This window comes from Pristis pectinata, chromosome 17 (genome assembly GCF_009764475.1).
Source record: "Pristis pectinata isolate sPriPec2 chromosome 17, sPriPec2.1.pri, whole genome shotgun sequence".
Lineage (NCBI taxonomy): Eukaryota > Metazoa > Chordata > Chondrichthyes > Rhinopristiformes > Pristidae > Pristis > Pristis pectinata.
Genome location: NC_067421.1, coordinates 36,477,996 through 36,494,807, shown reverse-complemented (window position 1 = coordinate 36,494,807; position 16,812 = coordinate 36,477,996).

Sequence of the window (16,812 nt, the reverse complement as noted above, 5' to 3'; positions counted from 1 at the left end):
AGGGAGGAGGTACAGGAGCCTGAAGACCCACACTCAATTATTCAGAAACAGCTTCTTCCCCTCTGCCATCAGATTTCTGAACGGTCCATGAACCCATGAACTCTACCTCGTTATCCCTTTTTTTTGCGCTATTTATTTTTGTAATTTATAGTAATTTTATGTCTTTGCACTGTGCTGCTGACACAAAACATGAAACTTCACTTCATATAAGTTAGTGATAATAAATCTGATTCTGATTCTATTACTCAGCTAGATTTCTATCCATGCTGATTCAACCTGCACCAACTCTCCCTTTTTCCATATCCTGCAAGCCCATTATATGGCACTTCTTTCAAATGTCTTTCACAAGTCCTTGTATCTAACACATCAGCCACATGTCCCTCTGAACCTGTCCACTCTTTCATCGAAAAACTCTATCAAGTGAGCTAGACAGGACTTGTTTTTAACAAATCCATGATGGCTTACCCTAATCAATCCATAGTGGTCCATGTGACTGCTAATTCTGTCCTTGATTGTTTCTGGAACTTTCCTCACCATAAGATATACTGTTAGGAGAGGTAGTAGAGGCAGATTCAATTGGAGCACTCCAAAGAGAGCTTGCTAAGTGTATGAAGGAAAAGCACTTGCAGGGCTGTGGGGAGAGGATAAGGGATTGGATTGCTCCTGTGTGGACTCAATGATCCAAGTAGCCTCCCCCTCTGTAGCAGTCTCTGATCCTATGAACCAGATACCCCAATATATTGAAGAGCAGTCAGCTTTATTTGTTCGCACAAAGTTAATACACGTTAGTATTACAGCAAATGTTATTAATACTGGATCAGATTTTAACCCACGTTTAACCCAATTCCAATGTTCATCAGAACCGAGTTCAGTAAATGCATCCTAGCCAAGCCTGCGCAAGACACAGTTCTTTTCCGAGAGGCTGAAATGGAAGGTTGCAGGTCTGAGATTACTCTTCTCAACAACAAATAACTATGTTTTTACTGTAAATTTATACCAAGTATTCATTCTATAATAAACTAAATAAGGTGAAAATATAGTTTTCTGCTCAACTGACTGGACAAATCTGCAAATTATTATATCTTTTGTCTGTAATATTACTCTCACTGACTCCTTGTGAAATGCACTGTTTTGTACAGAGATGCCTCAGTCTGCACAGACAGTCCCTTATCTGTTGGGTGCCAAGCAGCAGCTCTATTTCCACAGTCTATATTTAAGCCATTGCATCATTTTAAACATGCTGCCTTTTTTTATCTCCTTTACTGCTCTCAGCTTGAACAGAGTGCTGGAAAACACTCAGCAGGTAAGGCAACATCCATGGAGAGAGAAACAGAGGTTAAGGCTTCAGGTTAAAGAACTGGAAGAAGTTCAAGACCACATTGAGTTGCAGAGACAGTGGGAGGTATGGAGAGAACAAGAGGGATGTCAGTGATAGGGTGAAGACCAGGAGCGACTGAATGACACAATTCATGCTGGCACTTGCTGAGAGGGGTGGCGAAGGCTTATTGACCACGGGTGATCCATCTGAAGGAGGTTTAAATTAAAGGAGACAATGAAAGAACAGGAGGAGGGAGATAGGTGGGGGGGAGAGAGAGGGGGGAGAGAGAGAGGTGGGGGGAGAAAGAAGGGGAGAGAGGGGGAAGAGAGGGGGAGAGAGAGAGGGGAGAGAGAGAGGGAAGAGACAGAGGGGAGGGGGGATAGAGGGGGAGAGAGAGGGGAGGGAGAGAGAGAGGGGAGGGGGGAGAAAGACGGGAGAGAGAGGGGGGAGATGGGACAGGGAGATAGGGGAGAGAGAGAGGGGAGAGAGAGAGGGGGAAAGAGGGGAGAAAGGGGGAGAGAGAGAGAGGGGGGCAGAGAGAGGGGACAGAGAGATAGGGGAAAGAGGGGGGAGAGAGAGAGGGGAGTGGGGGAGAGAGGGGGTGAGAGAGGATGGGGAGAGAAAGAGAGAAGGAGAGAGAGAAGAAGGAAACAATGCTGGATTTGTACCATCCGAGCAAGAGAAGCAAAACTCTGCAGATGCTGAAAACCTGAAACAAATACAGAGAACGCTGGCAATATTCAGCAGGTTAGATAGCATCTGCGGAGGAAGAAAGATAAGTCAATGTTCCAGAGTTGCAGGGTCTTTCATCAGAATTGGCAGTTGGCCAGCTCTGATGGTAAAGACTGGTCACCTGAAATGTTTAAGTTCAGTGCTGAGTCTGAACCCTAGTCTGAAGATGAGGTGCCTTCCCTCACCCTTATACTGAGCTTTGTTGGAACAGTAAGGGGACAAAGGCAGAAAGGTGAGAGTGAGGTGGAGAATTATTTTAATTCTGTGTTCCACTTGCAGCATCGGCTCTGTCAAGTCCCTCAGAATATTATATTTTCTGATAAGATCACCCTCAGAACTAGGGAAAATAGGCCCAAAACGTTCATCTGTTCCTTATAAGACAATCCCTCATCCTAGAAGTCCACCCAGTGAACTTTCTCTGTACTCCCACCAAGGCAAGATATATCCTTTCTTAAATACAGAGACCAAGACATCACACTGCCTTCTACTTGTGTTCTCAACAAATTTACAGCAAGATACCTCTACCATTATGCCCCACCTCCTTTGCAACAACAGGTCATACCTTAAATGAAAAGTCAAACAAAATCTGCAGAGGCTGGAAACCTGCAACAAAAGCAGAAAATGCTGGAAACACTCAGCAGGTCAGGCAGCGTCTGTGGAGAGAGAGCCAGGGTCAACGTTTCAGGTCGAAGACCCTTTGGCAGAACTGATGACATTTTCCAGCATTCTCATTCAGATTTCCAGCATCTTCAGTTGTTGGATTTTCATTTACTGTTGAAGAAGTTCTCATAAAGTCGTAGAACAATACAGCACGGATACAGACCCTCCGGCCCAACGAATCCATGCTGACTACGGTGCCCACCCAGCTAGTCCCAATTTCCTGTGTTTGGTCCATATCCCACCAAGCCCCACCCCTCCATGTACCTATCCAAGTGCTTCTTAAATGATACTATTGTTCCTGCATCAACCACTTCCTCTGGCAGCTCATTCCATATACTCACCACCATCTATGTGAAAAAATTGACACCAGGTCCCTTTTAAAACTTTCCCCTCTCACCCTAAAGCTATACCCCTAGTTTTGGACTCCCCTACCCTGGTAAAAAGACTGTTACCATGCACCTCTGTAATTTTAAACATTTCTATAAGGTCACCCTTCATTCTCCTACATTCCAAGGGATAAAGACATAGCCTGGCTAACCTCACCCTATAATTCTGCTCTGCTTCCCAGCAGGATAGCCCCACTTCTTTTGCCTTGTTCACCCCGTCTGATTTATTGAACCCATTTATTTGTTATGCTGGTATTCTATGTTTCACCAGATCCTCCTGAAAATTTGCTTGCCCCATACAAAATAAGTAATATTCTGCTTTCCCTTTTTCCTTGCAAAGTAAAGAACTTCTTACTTTTCTCCTTTTTTAACCCCATCTGACATCACTTGCCCGGTCACTTCACCTATTTATATATTTTGAGCCCTTTTATACATTAATCTTGGAGAGAATCCAGAGGAAATTTACTCAGATGATCATTGAGGTTGAAGGGTTAAATTATAAGGGCAGGTTGCATGGACAGGCTTCATAATCCTTTCAAAGTATAAAACTACGTGGTGATCTCACTGAAACTTTTGAGAATATAGGAGTTGATAAACTGGATAAACAGGAGCTATTCCCTTTGGTTGGTGAGTCCTGTACAAGGGACAATGGTTTTATATCTTGAGTCTGATCACGCAGGGATGATATCAAAACGAACTCACTCACGATAATGAGCAGCAATAATCTTTAACTCTCTTTTCCCCCTAGAAAATGACTTTAACACTAAGTCAATTGCAAAGTTTAACACTGTTAGGTAAGGTCGTTAATAGATTGATTTAAGGTATAGATCAGCTATAGTCTAAGTGAATGGTGAGAGGAAGCAGGTTTGTGGAAATCAATGGTCTCAGTCTAGTTTTCCGTTTACTATGTGTGACTACTCCCTACTCCAGGAACCTCCTCCAACCCCACAATACCCCCAAGCTCCTCTGATTCTGGCTTCTTGCACACTTTGATCAAGTTTCTCCACCTTTGATGGGCATCCCTTCAGCTTCCAAAGCCCTGGAACTTCCCCGCCAAATTTCTCCACCTCCTCAGTTCCCCCAAACTCCTCTTAATATGTTCCTCACATCTTGATCAGATATCCAAAAATCTCCTCATGCCGACCTTTGTTTGATGTCCCTTCTGATTTTGATGTCAAAAGGAACTCCATCACAAACAAAAAGGGGACAGTTAACAATACGGGAGCTGTTGCCATGTTAAAGGTGCAAAAGACTGGTTGATGCTTAGGCCTAGGGAAGTTAGTGTAAGGATTGAGGAAATTAGTTGGCATGAAAACCCAACTACTCTGCTTAATTTATTTTATCCCCATCACAGAGCCATCATTTCCAGAAACCTATAATTCCCATCTGTGCCAACGTACAAATAAATTAAACCAATTATTAATCAATAAGTAAGAATGCAGCACAGAAACTACTTCAAAGAGGAATGCTGCGATCTCTTCATGTGAGTTTTAAATCAACACTGAATTAATTCCTTGCAGCCAGGGCTCAGCAGTGCATTAATTTTTCAATACTTTTCATTATTTATGAACAATCTGCTTCTCAGTATAAACAAGAGCAAGCTAAGGAGGAAAACACAGCACAACGGAAACATGGAACTTTTACAGCATCTTTGATGACCCCAAGACATCCCAAAGCATTTAAGCAGCCAAGAAGGTACTTTTTGGTGTAGTCATTATTGTTTTGTGGGAAATGCAGCAGCCAATTTACTCACAGCAAGAACCCACAGACATGAATGTGATAATGACAGCTTTGACGATGATGGGTGAGGGATGGAGTGGACAAAGATGAAAGGGTATTACTCCTCTAGAGGACTTCTCTTCTGAAAGATGGCACCTTTGAAAGTGCCATGCCTCCTCAATACCACACTGGAGTCAAAGGTGGGCATACAGTATGAGGAAAATAAGAATTCTCCACGTCATCGGTCAACTGAACAGAAGGGCAGTTAATATGCTCCCTGCAACTTGTTCCCTCAAGCAGGAGAGTGAGATGCCACTGGAAGGCTGTGTAGTTTTGCCTTAGATTTGCAGATTATGTCATTGGGACCGATAGAAGTTGGGATGTTATGTTGCAGTTGAACGAGACATTGGTGAGGCTGCATATATTGTGCTCAGTTTTGCTTACCCTGGTATAGGAAGTATGCCATTAGGCTGGAAAGCGTGCAGAGGAGATTTAAAAGGATGTTGCTGGGACTTGAGGGACAGAGTTATGGAGAGAGGTTGAGCAGGTTGGGACTTTTTTCACTGGAGCGTAGGAGAATGAGGGGTGATCTTATAGACGTGTATAAAATCATGAGGGGCATAGATAGGGTTGTTGGATTCGACTGTCTTAAGTAGTTTTTTAACATGTATAATGTTTAATGCACATCAAGTGGCTGTACAAGGAATAGCCACTTCCTAGCTTATTGGTTCATCCATCAGGTGAATACATATTTTCTCATTGACTGGTTTTGCCACAGGTATCTAATAGGTTTCCTGATTGGACTATTGTTAGCTAAGGAGTACCTCTTACCTCAGGTATAAAAGGTGTCATTTCTTGTTAATCACTCTCTTGCTTATCTCTCTTTCTCTTAACTCTATCTCTCTCTTGCTCACTTCTCTCCCTGGCCCTAGCTCATCTTTAGTTCCTTTTGTCTCGGCTCATCTCCTAGTAGTAAAGCTCGTGCCATGTGCTCTGTGACTGTTTCTTTGTTTTAAACTTTTCCAATAAAACTTTGTGAAGCACCAAGTTGCTTTCAACTCATTCCTGGACTTCTGAAAGAACCTGCGGATTCGAAAATAACCAGATCTGACAGGGTCAATGCACACAGTCTTTTTCCTGGGGTTGGGAAATCAAGAAGTAGAGGGCATGGGTTAAGGTGAGCGGAGAGATTTAATAGGAACCTGAGGGGCAACTTTTTCACCCAGAGGGTAGTCAGTATACAGAATGAGCTGCCAGAGGAAGTGATTGAGGTGGGTGCATTAACAACATTTAAAAGGTACTTGGACAGGTATTGGTATAGGTATTGGTAATGAGTAGATCTGTAGCGAGCAGCTTGCAACGAGTCGCCACGCTCCGGCGCCATCTTGCTGATCTGTACATCCATGTATAAGATACATGGAGAGGAAAGGCTTAGAGGGATATGGGCTAAACAGGGGCAAATGGGACTAGCTTAGATGGGAATCTTGGTCGGCATGGACCAGTTGGGCCGAGTGGCCTGTTTCTGTTCTTTATGACTCCATGGGTGTGTGACCAGACTATAATTTTAACCTCAAGACATATGAAGTAGGGGTCAGGCACCTCCCCTCACCGATCCCACTCCCCAACCCTTAGGCCAGTTGAAAACCATGGAGCTGAAGGAGGATTTTAATCATCTGTTTGATTGGGAGGAGAAGACCCTTCCACGTCCCCAGTTTTGGTTCCCTCACTGTAGCACCTTGTCCTGGTGGTGAGAATCCCTTGCTTGGGACCCTCTTCCTTTCAGTAACTCTTCTCCACACCCAGCCGTCCACTCAATTTCATCAAAGGCACAAGAGACTGCAGATGCTGGAATCTGGAGCAACACAAAAAACGCTGGAGGAACTCAGTGGGTCGAGCAGCATCTGTGGGGGGGGTGGGGGGATGAAGGAATTGTTGATATTTCAGGTTGAAACCCTGCATCAGAGCTGAGAGTGAAGAGGGGAGACGGCCAGTATAAAGAGGGGAAGGGAGTCCACCAATCACCTCAGACTCCTGTCTCACCATTCCCCTTCTCTTCTTTATACCGGCCAGCTCCCCTCTCAGTCCTGATGCAGGGTTTCGACCCGAAACATCGACAGTTCCTCTCCCCCCACAGATGCTGCTCGACCTGCTGAGCTCCTCCAACAGATTGTTTGCTGCTCCAGATTCCAGCATCAGCAGGCTCGTGTGTCTCAATCTGCTGGAGCAGGTCGGCAGATCGAGCAACGTCTGTAGGGAAAAAGGAATTGTCCGTGTTTAGGGTCGAAACCCTGCATCAGGACTCATCCAGGGTTTCGACCCAAAACATCGACAATTCCTCTCCCCCCACAGATGCTGCTTGACCGTCTGAGTTCCTACAGCAGATTGTTTGTCTCTGAGGTTCATCCTTGTGAGTTCAGTGGAATACCTGCCAGGGAGGAGATCCTCCTCAATCCTAATCTGTGGCAGGACAGAAGCTTCCTTCATCCCAATCTTCATCCTTAAGACCTTCCCCAACTACTCAAATCCTCACCAACCCAAAGTACAGAAGCTATAGTATTAAAACCATCATTGCAGGGACCATGAGAATGAGGCACAATCCACATTTTCGCAACATAACATTTTATTTTAGAGCTCAATTTGTCCTCTTGTTATCACAGATTTTGCTTTCATTTTCCCTGTTCATCCACTTACCTTTCATATTCCTGTATTCTTTTTAATATTCTTTCTTTTCACATTAACTCTTTCATGATACCTTAGTGTAAATGTCCCTTATGAAGAAGTATTTGTAAGTACACCTTGCGGATTTGTACGTTCAATCCAGGCCTGTTTCCTGTGACAGTTTATGGCATCATTTTAGGGCAGGCAAGGTAGTGTAGCAGTTAGCGTAATGCCATTACAGCGCCAGCGACCTGGGTTCAATTCTCGCTGCTGTCTGTAAGGAGTTTGTACGTTCTCCCCATGTCTGCGTGGGTTTCCTCCGGGTGCTCCGGTTTCCTCCCACATTCCAAAGACGTACGGGTTAGGAAGTTGTGGGCATGCTATGTTGGCGCCGGAAGCGTGGCGGCACTTGCGGGCTGCCCCCAGAACACTCCATGCAAAAGGTGCATTTCACTGTGTGTTTCGATGTACATGTTACTAACAAAGGTATCTTATTGAAACTCTTCAATCCAATTATTGTCCAGTGTTAATTAAGCTAAATCTCCACTGATATAACATTACTGCATTGCCCTGATCATGGTAAGTAGTTCATAAATGTTGACCTTGTAAGTTGTGATATAAATGTAAGCAGACTTAATTATCATGAGCATTATATGGATAATGTCTCCTACGTTATAAACCACAAAGTCTTCTGTCACTCACTAGTGGTTGTTTGGACTTCTTTATTTGAATGTCAAAGGTCCCAGTTTCTAATCTTTGTAAATGGAAACTTCAGGCTTGGTACCAGGAGGTATTCACTCCCACAGCAGTTAACCTGCATCGAATGTGATGTGTGTGCTCAGCGATGATTTGGTATACTGGGATATAATTGGATCAGAGCCGGAACAGGCTAAAGCAACTAAAATGCTAAAAATACTGTTGAAGTGTGATGGTGAGAACACAGGGTCCAATTTGCACACAGCATGTTACACGAAAGGTGTGTTTTGTGCGATGCTAGCTGAAGGATGAACATTGCCCAGGGGGAAATCTGATGCTGCTCCTTAATATAATGCCATGGGATCTTCCTGACATCTCACCCAGCACGTGGCACCTCCCTCTGAGCATATTGGAGTGTCAGCCTAGATTTTTGGGTTCAATGTTCTGAAATGGGGTTTGAACCCACAACGTTCTGAGACAAGAGAGAATAAACTAGTAGAGCTGCTGCCTTCAGGATCAATCCCGACCTCCAGTATGGACTTTGAATGTTTGGTATTGGTGTTGGTTTATTATTGTCACTTGTATTGAGGTACAATGAAAAACTTGTCTTGCATACCGATCGTACAGGTCAATTCATTACACAGTGCAGTTACATTGAGTTAGTACAGAGTGCATTGAGGTAGTACAGGTAAAAACAATAACAGTACAGAGTAAAGTGTCACAGCTACAGAGAACGTGCAGTGCAACGAGGTGCAAGGTCACAACAAGGTAGATCGCGAGGTCAAGAGTTCACCTCATCTCATTTGCCACCCTGACCATTCCCTTTCCTCTCTTCTACCTTCTGGGAGAAGATACAGGAGCTTGATAGACTCGAGAACAGCTTCTTCCCCACTGCTATCGGACTTCTGAACCTATCACCTCTTTCACATCCCCTTCCCGGTGGGGCTGCCACGTTCCGCCTCTTAATTCTACCTCTCTCGGTTATTCTGTTATTGGCACTTCAGCATTTCTTTAAGCAGCACTTCAGACGGCATGACAACCTTTGCACAATTCTGCTGTTTTGCGCTCATTGTTATAGTTATTGGTGTGTTTATTATGACCATTGTACACTGTTTACTCTGTGAGCTTCACACGAGCAAGGAATTTCATTGCATCGTTGTGTCTATGATGATAATCTAATCCGAATTTGAATCTAAAGCTGAATTTGCACACACTCCCTGTGACATTGTGGGTTTCCTCCGGGTGCTCCGGTTTCCTCCCACATTCCAAAGACGTGCAGGTTGGTAGGTTAGTTGGCCGCTGTAAATTGCCCCCAATGTGTAGGTGAGTGATGGAATCTGGGAGGAAATTGATAGGAATGGGGGAGAGTAAAATGGTTTTGGGTGGGATTCAGGCAAAAATAGGTGCTTGATGGTTAGTGTGGACTCAATGGGTTGTTTGTGCTGTATGACACCATGACAAGAGAGCTTCCCCCTCAGCTAACAATAGTTAGAAATAGAAAACAAATTTTTCCATCAAGATGAGATGGAATGACTTGAAATGTTGAATCTCTTTGGCTCTCCCCATGTGTGATCTTATCCGTTGAGCATTTTCAGTATTTTCTGTTTTTATTTTAGAATTCCTGCACCTGATTTTTTTAAAGTAACAGAGGTATGTTTAAAGTAACCAAGGTCTTTATTTATAATTTAAAGAATTATAATGTAGCACTAAATATAAAAACAATTGCACTTACGTAGCACCACTCATTCCCTTACGGGATATCCTGAAATACTTTACAACCAGTAGAAGGAGTTTTGACACGAGATCACTGTTGTAGTGTTGGAAATGCAAGTTCCAAATTGAGCATAGCAGCCTCCCAAATACTTAGTGTGTATCATAGAATAACTGATCTGTCCAACGCGCAGAAGACATAATGTAAAAAATGACCTTAACGGGACATCATTTCAAATGGATTCCAAGAGAAATAGTTCAATGAAGAGAAATGAATTCAAATCAAAATGCAGAAGTTCATGAAAATATAATTCTTCATTTCCAACAAGTCCTCCGTAGGGTCTGAGGAAAGATCTGTTCTTTCCTCTGGCAAGAACATAAATAGAAGCAGAAGGCCATTTGGTCCCTCATGCCTGCTCTACCATTAAGTAAAATCATGGTTGATTTTTTACCTCAGTACCATTTTCGTGCAATGACCTCACATCTCTTAATGTCTATAAAGAAATTCTCTTAATGTCTAAAAAATGTACAACAAGATAGTTCTTCATTGTCCAAGACAGCTCCACTTGTGAACTGGAATGAGTACAGGCCCAGAGCCATCAAATGCTTAACGTGTGAAGAGTGTTTGATGGCTCTGGGCCTGTAGTCAATGGAGTTCAGAAGAATGAGGGAGGATCTCATTGAAACATATTGAATATTGGAAGGTCTGGATAGAGTGGATGTGGAGAGGATGTTTCCACTAGTAGGAGAGTCCAGGATCCGAGGGCACAGCCTCAGGATAAAAGGATGTCCCTTTAAAGCTGAGATTAGGAGGAATTTCTTCAGCCAGATGGTGTTGAATTTGTGGAATTTGTTGCCACAGAGGGCAGTGGAGGCCAAGTCATTTGGTGTATTTAAGGCAGAGATTGATAGGTTCTTGATTGACAAGGGGGTTAAGGCTCACGGGGAGAAGACAAGAGAATGGGGTTGAGAAAAGAGAAAAGAAAATCAGCCATGATTGAGTGATGGAGCAGACACATTGGACCAAATGGCCTAATTCTGCTCCTATGTCTTATGGTCGTATTGTCTTATGGAAGAAACTTCTCAACATGGTAAATACCAGCCCCTGCACACAAGCTTGAACTATGGATTTGCTAGTCTGTTCTTCCATTGATATTTACTAACTTCAAGCTGTAGAACATAGCATGCCCTCAATTGTGTCATTGTTTTCCTTTGCACCAAGGTCTTGCTTTTGCACAGCCTTTTTGTCACTGGATGGTAAAATTTATGCACAACTTACATTCTGTGTTGTCTGTAACTACCTGCCTATGATGCTGCTGCAAGAAGGTTTTTCATTGTACCTGTACCTCACTACACTTGTGCATGTGACAATAAACTCGACTTGACTTGACATAGAACATAAGAACTAGAAGCAGGAGTAGGTCATCTGACCTTTCAAACCTGCTCCTCCGTTCATCAAGATCGTGACTGATCTTCTCCCTAATTTTCCTGCATTATCCGCATATCCCTTGATATGCTTAATATTCAGAAATCTACCTCTGTTTTGAATGAACTCAATGACTGAGCCTTCACAGCCTTCCAGGCTAGAGAATTCCAACCCTCCCTCCAAATGAAGAAATTTCTCCTCATCTCTAACCCGAATGGCCTACCGCTATTCTGAGACTGTAACTTGTGGTTCAAACTCCTCAGCCAAGGGAAACATCTGCCTGCATCTATCCTGTTGAGCTCTGTATCAATTTTGTAATCTTCAGTGAGATCTCCGGGTATTCTTCTGAACAATAGAGAATATAGGCCAATCTGTTCAATCTCTTCATTCAGCAAACTCACCATCCAATCTGGTGAATTGTTACTGTGTTGACAGAGTCATTCCCCAATAGTTACATGAAAGACAGTGTGAGATAGGTCAACAGTGAATATTGTTCCAACAACTGGGATTAAGGAAAACACCAATGCAAGTTGTGGCAGGAGTACCTCAGTTGTTCTCTGCAAATGTTTACAGACCCACGGCCAACGATGAACAATGTTTATCCAGCAATATCTGACTAAATACATATGTAAGCAGCTCTGTGAAATGCAACAGCACATCATAATGTACAAGCTCATCTGTGAAGGTGCTAAGCCTCTTTACCAATGTGGCATCAATCCATTATTAAAACAACCAATTTTAAACATTCAAGGCAATTCACCCCACTGGATCTTCTTGTCTTTATTTCTGACTAAAAATAATGAGCAGGAATCGATGCATTGACAATGGCCCCTTGAGGGTAACAGTGTTTGATGGTGAGTCAGTGCTCTGCGTCAAGAGGGCTAGATTAACATTGATAGGCTGCAGGGAAAGGTATGTCAATGAACGGAGAATAAATCTTAAATATTCAAGGATGCTCGAGGGACCCAAGCAATGAGTTAATCCATTTTTCACAAATGCTATTAGATGTCCTTGGTTTCTGTAACCTCCAGCATCTAAGAACTGGAATACATTAGGAACAGGAATAGCCTGCTCCACCACCACTGCTACTGTCAGGCGGGACGTACAGAATCCTGAAGTCCCATACCACCAGGTTCAGGAACAGTTACTTTCCTACAACCAACCTACACAACCCTATCCCTACCTCAGTAATGGAACACTGCGTTGCACTACCTCTTACAGAAGAGATTCTGCAGATGCTGGGTTCTGGAGAAACACACTTCATCAGGAAGGGTCTTGACCCGAAATGTCGACCGTTTATTTCCCTCCATGGATGCTGCCTGACCTGTTAAGTTCCTCCAGCATTTTGCGTGTGTTGCACGACCTCTTGCACTACCAAGGACTTGTCTTCGATTGTGTCTCTGTTTTTTTTCAGCACTAAGATCTTTCCATATAGTATAATTTACACCGTATGGTATAATTTTGCACTGTATGGTATAATCTTATGTATAATGTATGTTAATTTATACTCTGTTGGCTGTACCTACTTGCCTGTTATGCTGCTGCAAGAAAGTTTTTCATTGTACCTGTGCCTCGCCATACTTGTGCACATGACAATAAACTTGACGTGAAAGCAGCGGTGGTGGATAATGGCTAATGCAATTGTTGGCCTTAACTTCACTTTCTTGCCTGTTCCCCATAAACTTTACCCCCCCCCCCCCACACCCCTTCCCCTAGACCATAATATCTGTCTATCTTGTCCTTGAACATGTTCAATGGTTCAACCTCTAGTTGGGGAGTTCCAAAGATTCGTCATCCTCTAAGAGAAGAAATTCCTCCTTATCTTAATTGGAGAACTTCTTAAACTAAGCCTGCTTATTCTAGAGTCTCTCATGAGGGGGACATCTTTTTAAGATCTGCACTATCAAACCCTCCAGCGAAGAACCTCCATGCTTCCTTCTGTTTGTGAGGCACCCTGACATGCTTACTGCACTGGAGACAATGGAACATGGATTGGTTCATGGAAAGATTCTGAGAATAATTTCAAGTAATGCAAATCCTGCTTGGAACTGATATCAGGTGGGACCAGGTCAAGTGGCTGATAGTCATCTCCATTTCCAATGTTCCAAATGAATCCCAAGTTTGATTCCATCACTGGGCTGCAGATATTAGAAATGGTTAGAAGGACCTTAGGCTATTGCGGATTCTCCCTGCATCCACCCTGTTAGAATTTTGTAAGCTTCTGTGAGGTCACCTCTCATTTTTCTAAACTCTAGCGAAAATGGGTCCAGTCTATTCAATCTATCAGACAGCAAGACTGCCATCCCTGGAACCTGTCCAGTGAATCTTGCTCCACTCTTGCTAATAACAAGTATATCCTTCTTTAGTTAAGGAGACCAACACAACACACATACATTCCTGTGAGATTTCACCAAGGCCCCATGTAATTGTAGTGAGATATCTTCACTCCTATATTCTTGGAATAATGATGAAGAAACCATTTACCTTCCGAAATGCTTGTGACCCTCATATGTTAGCTTTCAGGTCCCTATGAACATCACCATTATCCAATTTCTCACAATCTTAAAAATACTCGGCTTTCCTGCTTTCTGTACTGAAGGAATGACCTTGCGTTGTTCCACATTAGAATCCATCTGCCAGGTCCTCCCCCACCCGTGCAGCTTGTCCATATCCCCCTGATGTTTCATTATATCCTCCCCCGCCCCAGTGATAATCCCACCTAGTTTTGCAGCATCAGCAAACCATGCCCCTGAAATCCCCTTGAGGTCTCTCAATCGGAGGAAGAGTGAGGAGAGTGTGGGAGGTGAGGGAGTGTCGTCTCACCTGAAGTCTTTGATAAACAATTTAATAAAATCTCTTGCATTGCATCAGGTTCTTACCTGATAAATTCACTTGGAATAAGAACATCATAGGAAACAAGTAACTGGTAATTGGTAAATTGGTTTATATTATCACAGGCACTGAGATACACTGAAAAACTTTGTTTCACATGCCATCCATACAGATCATTTCATCACATCAGTGCATTGAGGTAGTACAAGGGAAAAGCAACAACGGAATGCAGAATGAAGCGTTACAGTTACAGAGGAAGTGCAGTGCAGGCGGACAATAAGATACAAGCTAGATTGTGAGGCCAGGAGTCCACAAGAGGTCCGTTCAATAGCCTTAATACAGTGGGATAGAAACTGTTCTTCAGCCTGGTGGTACATGTTTTCAGGCTTTTTTATCTTCTGCCTGATCGGTGGGGGGGGGGGGGGGGGGAAGGTGTGGGAGGAGAGACGAGAGAATGTCTGGGGTGGGAGTGGTCATTAACTATTTTGGCTTCTTTTCCGAGACAGTGAGAAGTGTAGACAGAGTCCATGGAGGGGAGGCTGGTTTCCGTGATGTGCTGGGCTGTATCCGCAACTCTCTGCAGTTTCTTGCGGTCTCAGACAGAGCAGTTGCCGTACCAAGCCGCGATGCATTTGGATAGGATGCTTACTATGGTGCATCTATAAAAGTTGGTGAGGGTCAGCGGGCACATGCTGAATTTCCTTTGCCTTCTGAAGAAGTAGAGGCACTTCTGTTTATTGTGACAGCCAACTCTTAACTGAGCCTGAAGCACGATGCATTCAATGTTGCAATAGTCCACCACCTGACGCAGTTTCTGAAGGTAATAGTGATATTATAGCCTTAAAAGCAACACCTACTTTTCATACTAATAGACATAAATTGCATATTTTTCTAAAAAAATTAACATTGCTTTTAAAGGTTGGATAAACCAGTGTTTTTTTTTGGAACAGAGAATGCTGAAGGGAGACTAGGTAAGCCTAGTAATTTCTAAGGTAGGACATGTTCGGCACAACTTTGTGGGCTGAAGGGCCTGTAGGTTTTCTATGTTTCTATGTTTCTAACCCTCGAAGAGCTGTAACTTGCAGGAGCCAGGAATTGGGATTAAACCAGGGTCCTTTTTGCCCAGCATGGATTTGATGAGCCAAATGGTATCCTCCTGTAAATTCCTCTGCTTCTGTTAATCAAATTACAGCAAGCAAATGAGATCTGATTAAAGCATGTGTGAAACATGAACACCCAATGTTTGAACCGCAGCTTCTCAACTCAATACTCAACCATTAACTTTGTGGAGAAGTATACAATGTGAGAATATAGCACGGAAAACCTGATAAACATCAGAAGGAGACAGCAGGAAGCTCATTACTATGATTGTCAAATTGATTGGTAGGTTTTTTCAGTTCTGCTTCTTTTCCTCTTGAATTCAGCAGAAAGATGGGCCATTCAGTTGAAAGTCTGAAACATCTTAATGATCTCATCATCATTACGATGGTTGTTCATCATTATTCAATTGCAGGTGTCCTGGCCAACAGACTTAATCGTATTCCAGCACACCAGTGCTTATTATAGGTGTTGTTGCTGCAATACAAGAGGTGACTTAACACATTTCATTCAATTCACAGCTAAACCAACTCCTTAATGGGTCTTTTGAATGGAAGGAGTAATTAAAGATTGCCATTCAGAATCAGTTCACAAGCTGAGTAATATGATTTTATTTGTGATGTGATCTACAATGGCTCCTTGTTAAATAACTTCCCTAATTTTATCATTCTTGATTCTAAATACTTCCTTTGCTCCCATAACTCTGTAATCTCTTCCAGCCCTGCAAAGGTCACTGCACTCCTTCAATTCTGTTCTCCTGAACACCTCTTATTCAATATAGCCCTCCGCAGACCGCCATCCTCTGGGATACCTGCCCCTTAGTACTGGCGATGCAAGAGAGAGCAGATGCTGGAATCTGGAGTGACATCCAAAGTGCTGGAGGAACTCAGCAGGTCAGGCAGCGTCTATAGAGAGAAAGGAACAGTCAGTGTGGAATTGAAGTAGCTGGCCACCGGGAGATCCAAACCAAAGGTGTAGCCACAGGCACTCAGCTATGCCTGCTTTTTCATCAGCTACGTGGAACAGTCCACGTTCCAAGCCTACACCGGTAACGCTCCCCAACTCTTTCTCCGCTACATTGACGACTGCATTGGTGCTGCTTCCTGCACCCATGCTGAGCTCGTCAATTTCATCAACTTTGCCTTCAACAGGCAGGCACGGTAGTGTAGCGACTAGCGTAATGCTATTACCGCGCCAGCGACCCGGGTTCAATTCCGGCTGCTGTCTGTAATGAGTTTTCACATTCTTCCCATGTCTGCGTGGGTTTCCTCCGGGTGCTCCGGTTTCCTCCCACATTCCAAAGACGTACGGGTTAGGAAGTCGTGGGCATGCTATGTTGCATGCTGGAAGCGTGGCGACACTTGCGGGCTGTCCCTAGAACACTCTACACAAAAGATGCATTTCATTGTGTGTTTTGATGTACATGTGACTAATAAAGATATCTTATCTTATCTTAACTTCCACCCTGCCCTCAGATTTACTTGCTCCATCTCTGACAGCTCTCTCCCCTTTCTGGATCTCTCTGTCTCCATCTCTGGAGACAGATTAACCACAGACATTGTTTACAAACCCACTGA